The sequence below is a fragment of the Lissotriton helveticus genome, chromosome 9 (assembly GCF_964261635.1).
Source record: "Lissotriton helveticus chromosome 9, aLisHel1.1, whole genome shotgun sequence".
Lineage (NCBI taxonomy): Eukaryota > Metazoa > Chordata > Amphibia > Caudata > Salamandridae > Lissotriton > Lissotriton helveticus.
In genome coordinates, this window is record NC_136070.1 from 916,938,301 (window position 1) to 916,951,078 (window position 12,778).

Genomic DNA, 12,778 nt, shown 5'->3' on the forward strand with positions numbered 1-12,778 from the left:
CTAGATTTACCCGTAGAGTTTGCACTGGGTTAGCATTTACCTTTATAACGCAGACCCAAAACAAAAACTTTTGCTGGGATTTACAAACCGATGCAAATAATGATTTGTACAGGTTTGTTAAAAAAAGTAACGCAGCTCAGCGCAATGTTCTGCCTTATTTTACTTTGCACTAGGGAACTGTGCCATGGGTTGTGCATGGGAATTCTTAAGTTTTCACCCATGGATTTTGACACAAATTAGAAGCTACAAAGACTTGTAGACGTAAAATTACACCAAATCCGGCACCTGAGATTGGCTTGAAGGAATTATTTTATTTCTCCTCGTTTTTTCCTCTTTGATTGTGTGATGCATTCTGTAGCAAACATACATAGAGGAAATTGCCTTACAGCATAGTTTTTGTGCAGGACTTCCTGCACAAAACGTACGCTGATCACAATAAAGACACCCTTGCACCATAGTGCAAGAGTGTCTGTGCTGGTACAGGGCAGCAATACGTGCGCCAGCGCTAGGCAGAAAGCAGGACAGTGCCACATCTTCTTTCTAGAGATGGCAGTGTTTTGCTCTTTCTCGTTCATGCCACACAGCACAGCAACTTCACTTCCTGTGCTGCACTGCATTATTTATTTGTAAATCTAGGCCTACATTCCGGTTTGACCTATTCCACTATCTCCCTCTATCTACAAATCTATGTCTGTAATGGTACCTGTGTATTACAGACCTGTCTATTTCTCCATAAAACAAGCCCTGGCATTAGGTGTGTTAAATCCCAGGGACCATGTTAAGATTTTACTCTTTTTTAACAACCAGGTACTAGATCAAAGACATGGACATGCCCAGAAACACAAGTTACTTACCTTCGGTAACAATATATCTGTAAGAAACAGTAGTTAGTGTTAGATTCCTTACCTTAGAATATCCCCAGGCGTCAGACTGGATCCGGAAAGTTTTGCGTAGCAGTACCCTTGCGCGTCGGTAGGCGTCATCCGCGGCTCCACGTCCGTCGTTGACGTCGTTGGCGCCGTGCTGACGTCGTCGGAGTACTTAGACGCCGCCCTTGCGCGCTGACGTCAGTTCTTATACATAGCTTTTCCGTGCCAGAAACACAGAGTCAAGATAAAAACCGACACTGGTGCCATGAAACTAGAGCCCTCAAAAGAATGACCTTAACCCTAGAGATCGGTTCTCAGAACGGGGAGGATGGGTGGGGCGGTAAGGAATCTAACACTAACTACTGTTTCTTACAGATATATCATTACTGAAGGTAAGTGACTTGTGCATCTGAAAAAAACAGGTTATTGTTAGATTCCTTACCTTAGAATAGATACCGCAGCAATACCAACCCCGGTGGTGGGTCTACGAACCAAGATCACACCAGAAAGTCCTGTAGCACGGAACGGCCAAAGAAGCCATCTCTCCGGACTTGGCTGTCCAGGCAGTAGTGTCTAGTGAACGTGTGCAGCGAGGCCCATGTAGCTGCCTGACAGATGTCCTGCAAGGGGACTCCCTGACCCAGGGCAGTAGTAGCCGCCGTGGCCGAGTGGAGTGGGCACGCAGCCCCACCGGAGGCTCCTTCTTAGCCAGAGAATTACAGGCCTTAATGCACAAAATGACCCATCGAGAAATGGTTCGTTTGTGCACCGCCGATCCCTTCTTAGCGCCCACGTAACCAACAAAGAGCTGTTCGCCCACCCGGAACTGGCGTGTGTGGTCCAAATAAAGTGAGAACGCACGTTTTGGGTCCAGACGGTGGAGCCTCTCTTCCTCTTTTGAGGGATGCGGAGGCGGAAAGAAGGTGGGCAAGGTGATGGACTGCCCGATGTGGAAGGCTGTAACAACCTTGGGCAGGAAAGAGGGACGTGTCCTTAAGACAACTTTGTCCGGATGGACAGAAAGGAAGGGAGGCTTAGAAGAAAGAGCCTGGAGCTCGCTCACCCTCCTGGCAGAGTCAAGTCAAGTCAAGTCAGGATATTTGTATTGCGCACATATCACATCCAGAGAGTCTCAAGGCGCATGTAGACAGTTCTGACCAGGAGGAAACAGCTGAAGTTAACAAAAGAGCCAGGTCTTAAGATTCTTTGGGAAACTAGTGTGTTCAAAGGTTGTGCGCAGACTAAGAGGCATTTTATTCCAGAGAGATGGTGCCAGGAAAGAGAAAGCACGACCTCCATTCCGAGCGGTTTGAATTCTTAATGGAGTGAGTAGTGACTCAGTGCTAGATCTCAGCTGTCTCCCTGGCAGGTACCATGTGAGTTTCTGGGTCCAGTATTTTGGGCCCCTTCCGTACATCTGTTTATGAACCATACATAGTGTTTTAAACATAATGCGTTTTTTTACAGGGAGCCAGTGTAAAGTTTTTAAACACGGCATAGAGGGAGATCTTCGGGGTAGGTCGAGAACAAGGCGAGCTGCAGTATTTTGCACGACCTGCAGCTTCCTGAGATGGCATTCATTTGTGGCAAGTAATAACGAATTGCCATAATCAAGCCTGTTTATGATGAGGCCCTGTACCAAAGGTTTACGGGCTTCCACCGGTATCCATTTGAAAACCCTGCGCAGACCGCGCATGATGCCAAAGCAGGTGCCAACAACATGGTCCACTTGCGCTTTCATGGAAAGTTTATTGTCCATGTGTAAGCCTAAATTACGGACAGATTCCTTGGGGGACGGGCAGTCACCCAATTGAGTAGGCCACCAGTCCTGAGTCCAAAGTTCATTGGCTTTGCCAAACAGCATGACCTCTGACTTGCTGCCGTTTAGTTGCAGATGATTTTGATCCATCCCGTTTTTTACCTCCCTCAAACAGTTCTTAAAACGGCCTTTAGTCTCGTTAACGTCAGAGCTAAGGGTGGCCAAAATTTGAGTATCGTCGGCATAGGATAAAACATCGAAGCTGAACGCTCTGATTAATTTGGCCAGGGGTGCCATATAAATATTAAAGAGCGTGGGGCTCAAAATAGAGCCCTGCGGCACCCCCCTTTTGACAGGACGAGTACTAGCCTGAATTTGGCCTATTTGTACCGTGGTCGTTCGGTTGGTTAAATAGCTACTGAACCACTCCAGTACCTGCCCTCTGACACCAATCTCCCATAGTCTCTGAATCATAATACGATGGGAGATGGTGTCAAAGGCCACCGACAAATCCAAGAGGACCAAGATGGAAGATTGACGTTTGTCCAGAGCAGTTCTTATATTGTCTGTGACCTCAACCAGTGCTGTCTCCGTACTGTGGGCAGCACGGAAACCCGACTGTGAGATGTCAAGTAGGTCGTTAGATTCAAGATATTTCACCAACTGTCCATTGACCGATGCTTCTAGTATTTTCCCAAAGTACGGGAGCAGGGAGATAGGTCGGTAATTTACATAAATGTTGGCATCCACTCCAGGTTTTTTCAATATCGGCCTTACTCTTGCCGCCTTCCAGATTTCTGGGACCTCTGCCTCCAATAGTGATTTATTTAGTAGGCAAGTAAGGCGATCCACCAACACTGGAGCGAGTAAGGTAAATAATTTTGGAGATAGTTGGTCATTCGGGGAGCCTGATTTAATCTTTTGACCTACTATAAAGGTCTTATCTTCGTTAAACATTTCGAAGGTTGTCCATCTAGAGGGAGACTTAGCAGAGGTGATGGCAACCAGGAACGCAGTCTTAAGAGTAAGAAGACGGAGAGTACAATTGTGAAGTGGCTCAAAGGGAGAGCGCATCAAATAAGTTAGAAGAAGGTTCAAGTCCCACTGAGGCATCACAATAGGAACTGGAGGAAACATGTGAGTGAAGACCTTCAAGGATCTATTTACAACAGGGGACTTGAAAAGAGAAGGCTGATCAGGAAGCCTTAAGAAGGCTGAAACGGCAGAGAGGTAGCCTTTGATAGTGCCCAGAGCAGAGCCCTGCTGGGCAAGAGAAAGAAGAAAGAGGAGAACCTCTGAAGGAGGGGCAGAAAGGGGATCCACAGCCTTTGCTGTGCACCATGCCACAAATCTGTTCCACCTGCAGGCGTATACCATTTTTGTGGAGGGACGCCTGGCTGCCAGAATGACATCACAGACTTCAGGAGGCAAGTCAAATGGCCTCAACTGCCGCCGCTCAATCTCCACACATGGAGGTGGAAGCTGGACAGGTTCGGGTGGAGGACCGTCCTCTGCTGCTGCGACAGAAGGTCCTGCTGAAGAGGCAGATGAATCGGGGGATCGACTGACATGCTGAGTAGCTCGGGATACCAGTATCTTCATGCCCAGTCCGGAACCACAAGGATGACAGGCCCGGTCGCGCCTGATCTTCTTCAGCACTCTGGGCAGAAGTGGTATAGGCGGAAAGGCGTACAACAGACCGCAACTCCACTCGCGACAAAAAGCGTCACCGAGTGAGTGCCGCCTTGGAAATTCCAATGCGCAGAACTGATGACATTGCGCGTTCTCTTCTGTGGCAAATAGATCTAACCAAGGCTCTCCTCACTGCCAAAAGAGAACTTGCATCACGTCCGAGTTCAGACGCCATTCGTGATCCATCATGCACCGATGGCTGAGTTCATCCGCCCTGGCGTTCAGGGAACCTGCCAGGTTTTTAACCACCCGGGTGACGCCCTGGTGTTCCAGCCATTGCCATAGGCGCAGAGCCTCCTGGCAAAGGGTCCACGACCCCACCCCGCCCTGTTTGTTGCAGTACCACATGGTGGTCCTGTTGTCCATGAACACCTGCATTACACTTCCCCGGACAGAGAGAAGGAATGCCTTCAGTGCAAGCCGGATCGCCCGCAGCTCCAGAAGGTTGATGTGGAGCCGGGACTCCGCCGGAGACCAGAGGTCTCTGATCTCCGCCTCTCCCATGTGGCCCCCCAGCCCAGGAGGGACGCATCTGTCTCAACTACGTGCTCCGGTTGGGGTAGGGAGAGGGATCTGCCGCTGACCCAATCGCGGTCTGTGAGCCACCACTACAACTGTCTTGCAGTGCCCTCCAAGATCAGGACATGGTCGGACAGGTTGCCCTGATGCTGGGCCCACTGAAACTTCAGGTCCCACTGCAGAGCCCGCATCCGCCACCTGGTGTGATGCACCAGAAGGATGCAGCGTCAACCTGACCGAGACCCGGGATCAAGGCTGAAAGATCGGAATCAGAGCCTGAATATCCTGAACCCGCTGTTCGGGAGGATAAACCCGAAACTGCGCCGAATCCAGAACCGCTCCGATGAAGAGGAGCTTTTGAGAGGGACACAGGTGTGATTTCAGCAGATTGGTGGAAAACCCCAGCAAGTGCAGGAGGTCGGCCGTAGACTGGAGGTGGCTGACGACTGTCTGGGGCGAGCCCGCCTTCAACAACCAGTCGTCGAGATAGGAGATGACTGACACCCCTAATCTGCGCAGATGAGCTGCGACCACCGCCATCACTTTTGTGAACACCCGTGGGGCGCTGGTAAGGCCAAAGGGGAGCACAGTGAACTGAAAGTGCTCGGGGCCTACCGTGAACCGCAGGTAATGCCGGTGGGCCGGCAGGACGGGGATGTGGAAATAAGCGTCCTGCAAGTCCAACGCTACCATCCAGTCTCCGGAGTCCAGGGCAGCTAGGACCTGAGCCAAAGTCAGCATCTTGAACTTCTCCTGCTGGAGGAAGCCGTTGACGTTCCGCAGGTCCAAGATAGGGCGTAGTCCCCCTTTGCCCTTCTTGGGAACCAGAAAGTAGTGGGAATAGCAACCACACCCTACTTCTGGCCCAGGAACGCACTTGATGGCCCCCTTGGCCAAGAGGGCCGATACTTCCTCTTGCAGAAGTTGAAAGTGATCCCCCGACATGCGGTGGTACTGCGGTGGCATGGCTGGAGGGGTCGCCTCGAAGGGGAGGGAGTAGCCCCTTCGGACGATTTGCAGCACCCACCTGTTCGAAGTGATGTTGCGCCAGTAGAGGAGGTAATGGCGGACCTTACCTCCCACTGGCATCAAATGGGCCTGAAAGCTCGGACTAGGAGGGCTTTGAGGCAGATGCTGTGGGGGTGGATGTGGACTGGCTTTGCCATTGTCCCCTGGCACCGCCACGGCGGTTACCACGTCCGCCGCGCGCTGGATGTCAGACAGTGGCCCGTGGCTGGCAGGACGTGAAGGGGCGCCCCTTCCTTGGCCACGAAAGGAGCGAAAAGCAGACTGCTGCTGATGCTGGCCCGAGAGGCCCAAGGACTTGGCCGTAGCCCTGGAGTGCTTGAAGCGTTCAAGCGCAAGATCTGCCTTGCCATGTCCATGAGGGTGTTATGGACATCAGCCGACAAGTAGGCGGACTTCAGCCAGGCGTGGCGGCGAACCGCCACTGTCGTTGACATCGCCCTGCCCAGTGAGTCCGTGGTATCCAGCCCACATCGAATGGAGTACCGCGCTGCGTCTCGTCCCTCTGCGAGGGCTTGAGCGAGCTTCACCCGGGCCCCCTCAGAGAGTGGGTGTAACGGCCCAAAAGGCAAGCGGTATTGACGGACCGCAACCCCAAACTGAGGGAGGAGAACAGCTTCTTGCCAAACTGTTCATACCTTTTGGATTCCCGATCTGGGGGTGCAGTAGGGAATGCGGACTGGGAAGTAGAGGCCTGGATAACCAGACTCTCGGGGGTGGGGTGGGTGGACAGAAAACTAGGGTCGCCCGGAGCCAGGAGGTGGCGCCTGGCGACGTTCCTATCTATAGGCGAGACTGTAGTGGACCAGGTGCCCAACAGGACGTCCACGAGAGCCTCATTAAACGGCAGTAGAGGCTCCGGAGAGCTTACCTGCGGTTTAAGGACCTCAGTGAGGATGTTAGACCTCACAGTCGCGACCGGGAGCTCAAGAGCCAAGGCCTTGGCCACCCTCGTCAGCACCACACTATAAGCAGCCCCCTCCTCCGTAGCCACGGTAGGAGGGGAGACAAAGCCAGTGTCGGGTGAAGTATCGAGACCACTGGCTTCCCCTAGCTCGTCTGTCCAATCCTGAAATGACTGACACTCCCGTGTCAGAGGGTCCTCAGACCCCTCCCAATCCCCCTCGTCCTCCATCTCCTGAAATTCAGGGTCAAAGGATGGAGCCAGATCAAAGAAGAATTGCTCCTCAGCCGGCGCCGAATGCGGCGTCGAGCAACGCCCGTCCGACGCCGGATCTGGACCGAGGGAGGGATAAGGGACGGCGCCGTGCGGAGACGGCGCCGTGGGCGACACCCTGGGGGTTGACGCCGGCGGGGTTGTAAGGTCGACCAGCGGCGATCCAGATCCGGAACCGGATCCAGCGGGAGCCTGCAGTGCCGGGACCGAAGTCGCCGACGGCGCCGGAGCTGAAGCACCCGACGGCGCCGGGGCCAAAGCACTCGGCCCGCAAGGACTCCCAGCTGGGGCCGCAGGGCCCGAAGGCACTCCCGCGGGACCCGACGGAGGAGAGAGGGACCTCATGGCCATGAGGAAGGCCTCGATCTCCTCCAGCGGAGCCGCGGGGGCGGTGTCGCCCAAACCCCCGGCTGCATCGCGCAAGCGTCAGGGGGAGTCGGAAGAGTGATGTTATCTCTTTGACTTCTTGTGCCTCTTACCTGAGGACTTGGAGCCTGACGAATGGTGACGACTCGCCGAGCTTCGATGACTGTGGCCCCGCGACCGGTCCCTCGACCCCCTCCTGGACCGGGACCTTGAGCAGCGCGGGGTCGACTGCCGGAGCTCTAGGCGCTTACGGGACCGCTCCTGCTTAGCCTTCGACATCAAGACCCGGCAGTCGGGGCACGACCGGTCGTCGTGGTAGGCCCCAAGGCAATAGAGGCACTAGCGGTGAGGATCGGTAACCGACATCAGTCGGGTGCAGTCGGTACAGGGCTTGAACCCGGGCATCCCTACCGGCACCTTGAGTCGTAAAGACTCGAATAGTGATCAAAAAGGATCGAAAAAGTTTAGTCAAAAATGACTGCTTTTTCCAGATCAGCGCTTGCCGGCGCGGAAAGAATAAGAAAAAATAAGAACTGACGTCAGCGCGCGAGGGCGGCGTCTAAGTACTCCAATGACATCATCACGGCGCCGCCGCCGACGGACGCGGAGCCGCGGACGACGCCTACCGACGCGTATGGGTACTGCTACGCAAAACTATCCAGATCCAGTCTGACGCCTGGGGGTATTCTAAGGTAAGGAATCTAACACCAACCTGTTTCTTTCAGATCCACCTTTATCTGTGAGACAGTCTGTAGATGTACGGTAGCATCTTTCAAGGTGCAGGTGTCTTTGAAGGAAGAATACTTGTCTATAGCACCCACTGACTCATGATCATTAGCATCAACTGACCCATGATCCTAGAGTTAATAAAGTTACCACGAAGAGCATGCTGATGCTCTAGAACTTTAAATTACAGATATTTTCCACCCAGGTGATTTTCAGCTTGTCTACCTTCTTGTTCCTCTTTTCCGCAGCTCCATGCAGGAAATTGACTGACACAGTAAGCAGAATATGATGTGAATAATGGTATATCAGAATAAGAGAGCGCACTATCTTTCCATCTTTACACCACCTGGAGGCAGCAGAGAATGCTCTGACTCATTTCCCTTTCCCTTCCGACCCTAGCCCACCCCACTACCCAGTAAAATAGTGATATGTATGGCCACTTTACACATGGCTCCTCCTTCCACTGCCTCTGCCGCAAGTACTGCTTAGGAGTGATTGCTATGTTATTGCTGTGTGAGCTGGGGTGCAGGGCTGGGGGCAGGTACACATAGCTCACATCAGTGAGAACAGTAATCAAAACACAATTATACAGCATTCCTCTCCGCTTCTTCACCTCAAATGCTAACAGATCCAGCGAAAGACTTGCTTTTCATCACACTCTCTGCCTCCCTTAGTTTCTAGCAATCAGATTTCATTAAGATCCATCAGTGCGCTCTGCAAGCGCATTCGGAATACTATCTACCATCATAGCAGTTCAGGTGATGGAGCAGATTTCATCTGCAGTCATGCATTGTTTTATTTTTTGTGCTTCAGACAGGCTGCATTTAAATTGCCACGCACATTTTGGTGCAGGTTAAAAACATGGCACATGAAAAACATGAAAGTGAGGCCTATTCACTTCAGTCTGAAAATGCTTTTGCTGAATTAACATGTGTTTTTTTTGCAATGTAGAGCAAAAGTGGCCTTTTTACCTTTGAGGATTAATAGAATGTGTTTCTCTCTTCCCAGCTCATCCATGTAATCTAGATTTATTTTTCCTGTCTTAAAGGACTTTGACTTGTTGCATATTTTGATAAACATTTTCAGTTAATAACACCTCTTTTTATAATGTGTGTGAATTAATAATGCACTTGGGAAACATAATGGACTGATTTACATGAAATTAATATTATCTTTGTGTTTGTTTTATTTTTGGGGCCTACACAAAACATGGCTGCCTGTGAATCCATCAAGGCTATGGCTTGCAATTTAATGAGAAGGGAGCATGCGCAGACTGTGGCAGCTTTCCTCATGACAAGAAGTCAAGGACATCTTAAACTATACATTCTTGTGATTCTGCCAATGTACCAGTGTTAGTTAAAAGTGTCCATCTGACTACGCTGTGGAAGGAAGGATGAATTAGAATGAAACATTTTTCCTAGTAAATGTTGCAAACATATAAAATGTATTAAGTCATTTGCGCTTCTTTTGTTAAACTGGTGAAGTCTGGATTTTAGAATGAGTCAGGGTATTGTGACCTCATGCCTTTATGACTGACCAATCACGTAAGGTTCTCCTGAAAAATGCTACATCTTTGTGTACTCTGCCAATAATTAAGGTATAAATACTGTCCTCTCTGGATGGGAGCTGTCTACTTTTTTCTCAGCTCAGCTGGCTTCTATGGGTTAGGTACGAGAAACGTCTCGGGAGATTGCTGAAGGGCAGGTTTGCGTCCGAGGAGATTCAGGGGGAGGTTTCTTGCTTCCACGTCATATCTTGGCACATCAGGCCGCATTCCTTTGAGGTCTTGTGAAGGGCGGGCTGTCTCCCTCCTTTTTGCTCTTGAGACACAGAGATGCACATGAGCAGCAACACATAGAAAGGCTCTCTAGAATTAGATGCTAAACTTTAAGTTTATGCTTTGACTAATTAATTAGGTCTAAAAAGATTTATTTGATTTATGCATTTATTTCTCTTTATGGGAGATTTTTGCCAACTATTTAATTATTGATTAGCTTTGCAAGACTATTTTTCTTAGAAACTCTTTAAGACTTTTGCACCACATTTTCATAAGTACATGTAATGCTTATATGCAGACTGTAATGTGTTCTGTATTATTGATATTTTTCCTGTTTTCCAAATTCTGTAACCTGATTGATATTTTACTAATGAATAAAGGGTCAGAGAAAAATTAACTTTTGACTAGAAATAAAATACTCAACAACTCTCTTTATTGGCTTGAATAATAAATTGCATTTTTGACTGTTCATCTTTATTTAAAGTCTCCTGAAGGTAATACATGATGTGAAGGGCCCAACACCTTTTGAGCGGTAAATTAGAGGTAGCATGAGGGTTTTGCATTGAGAAACTACCAGAAGTAATTACCGTCTCCATCAGTTTTTGGTAATCAGAGGATGGTCATTATTGATTAGTTTGGTGATTAGTAATTATTGATTTCACCATCAACTACTCTTTAGTTCAAGAAGTCTTTATTCGATTAGTTCATCATAAAAGACATAAAATACAATATATACATATAAAACAGTTAAAACAAGTATTAAATCATTGATAAGCTAATCAGCTTCTTGTGCAGATATACAGAACTTTACAAAGGGACTCGTATACAACCATAGGTCTACAGATTACAGGATACTAGGCAGTCACCATTTGATTATTTTTGATGAGCCTGCTTCTAAGCACCCAGGCCCACCCAAAGAATTTAGCAACCCCCACAACAATAAGGGGATCCAGGTTGGTTTTTAACAATCTAGTTGCTTCCACAGCCGATCTGGTGCCTAGATGCCTACATACCGGTCTTAGCCATTTGGCTCTGGGGGCGGAGTATAGTGGACACACATACAAAAAGTGATTCAGGCTTTCCCCATTACCTTGACACTTAGGACAAAGCCCCGACCTTTCTGTTCCCCACTTTTTAGTGAACTCCCCAATGGGAAGTGAACCGCATCTAAATTGAAAAAATAGTTTGCGGTCCAAGGGTTTAGTTATAGTATCCCAGTACCCTTCTAACTTGGGCGTGTCTTTATGTACAATGAACAGTCCAGTGAGACTGCTCGAGCTCATTTTTAAATACATATTGTGAGTCACCCAATCCCAGTAACATTTTTTAAGTTCCTTTTTAGAGGGGAAATTGGCTGACTCAGGCGAGGACCACAGATTGCCATAACCAAAAGCTAATAAGGTAGCCTTAAGGTCTCTAAACCATCCAATATTTGCGGCACCAGGGCTATTTTTAACCTCGAAGCAGGCTTCTGCATAATAATGGAGTTCTGGCGTTGTCCACAGACGGCGCCAGAATGTTAATGGTCGGAGTCTTGCTTGGTCCACCACCGAGTGGCAACCTAAGTCGTAGAGAAGGGGGATTAGTGGTGTCGACAGTGGCAGACCTGTGGACATTCTTAAGAATTTATTTTGGGCATGTTTTAGCGGATCCAAATTACTACCACCCCATAGTTCCGCACCATACAGGACTGCTGATAGAACCTTACCACCGTAGATCTTAATAAGCGGGGACATTGGCCTCGTATATGACCCTTTATGTTCCTTGATCAATGCCCCGCCCAGCTGTTGGTGTTTCATGGTCATAAGCTCGATCTGATGGGTCCAACTCAAAGTGTCACTGAAGGTGACTCCCAGGTAGGTGAAATGCTTTGTTTGCTCCAGGGGGTGTCCCCCATGGAAACCCTGGCATTTATTTGTTTGTGCCCCCTTAAAACCATAAATTTGGTTTTGGACACGTTCACCTCCAGCTCATGTTCGCTGCAGAAACTCTCGAACCTTGACAGTGCGTTCTGCAGACCCTGTCTGGTTCGTGAAATCAGGAGAGTATCGTCAGCGAACATGAGCAGGGGGATTCTCTTACCAGCCAAACTTGGAGCATCCGTGGAAAAGTTGTCATAGTACTTAGTAACTCTATTGATATATAGAGAAAACAAGGTGGGTGCCAAAACACAACCTTGCCTGACACCTTTAGCCACTGGAAAATTCTCCGTCACCTCACCCGGTTTACCCCATCGTACAAATGCAAATGTCTGTGCATGAAGGTTCACTATAAGACGGACCAAAATGGGAGGCATGCCCATATCTAATAGGCAATTCCAAAGCCCGGCCCTCGGGACAAGGTCAAACGCAGACCGTAGGTCCACGAAGGCCGCATATAAGTTGCCTTTGCCCAAGGTGACCGTCTTCCAGTGCAGAAGCATGAAACGAAATGCCTGATCCAGGGTGCTCACATGAGGTCTGAACCCAGCTTGGAGAGGAGTAAGAATGTTACATTCCTCTATCCAAGCCTGAACCCTTGACAGGACTAGACGGGTTATGATCTTCTGGACTGCGTCAATTAAACTGATCGGCCGGTATTTCGATGGAACCGACCGGTCACCCTTCTTAAAGATAGGCAATATTTCAGCGCCTGCCCACGAGTCAGGAACCCTGGCACCCATAGCCAGCGCATTTACCAGTCGCACTAGGTACGGTACCCATAGATCTTGATCCTGTTGGAATATGTCCGCTGGGATACAATCCGGACCGGGCGCTTTGCCCCTAGGGATGGCATTCAGGACTGTTTCAACTTCTTTGGCCGAGAACACAAGTGTATCAAAAGTTATTGGCCAACTAATGGGAACTTGCGTGGTGCCGTGGCATCTA

The 12,778-nt window shown here is 49.5% G+C and overlaps 1 protein-coding gene across 1 annotated transcript in view; it reads right to left on the minus strand.

Annotated features, from left to right (window-relative positions):
• Nucleotides 1-12,778, minus strand: part of RYR1 (ryanodine receptor 1) — a 1,073,089-nt gene that overhangs the window by 756,246 nt on the left and 304,065 nt on the right. The gene's annotated exons all lie outside the window — the stretch shown is intronic.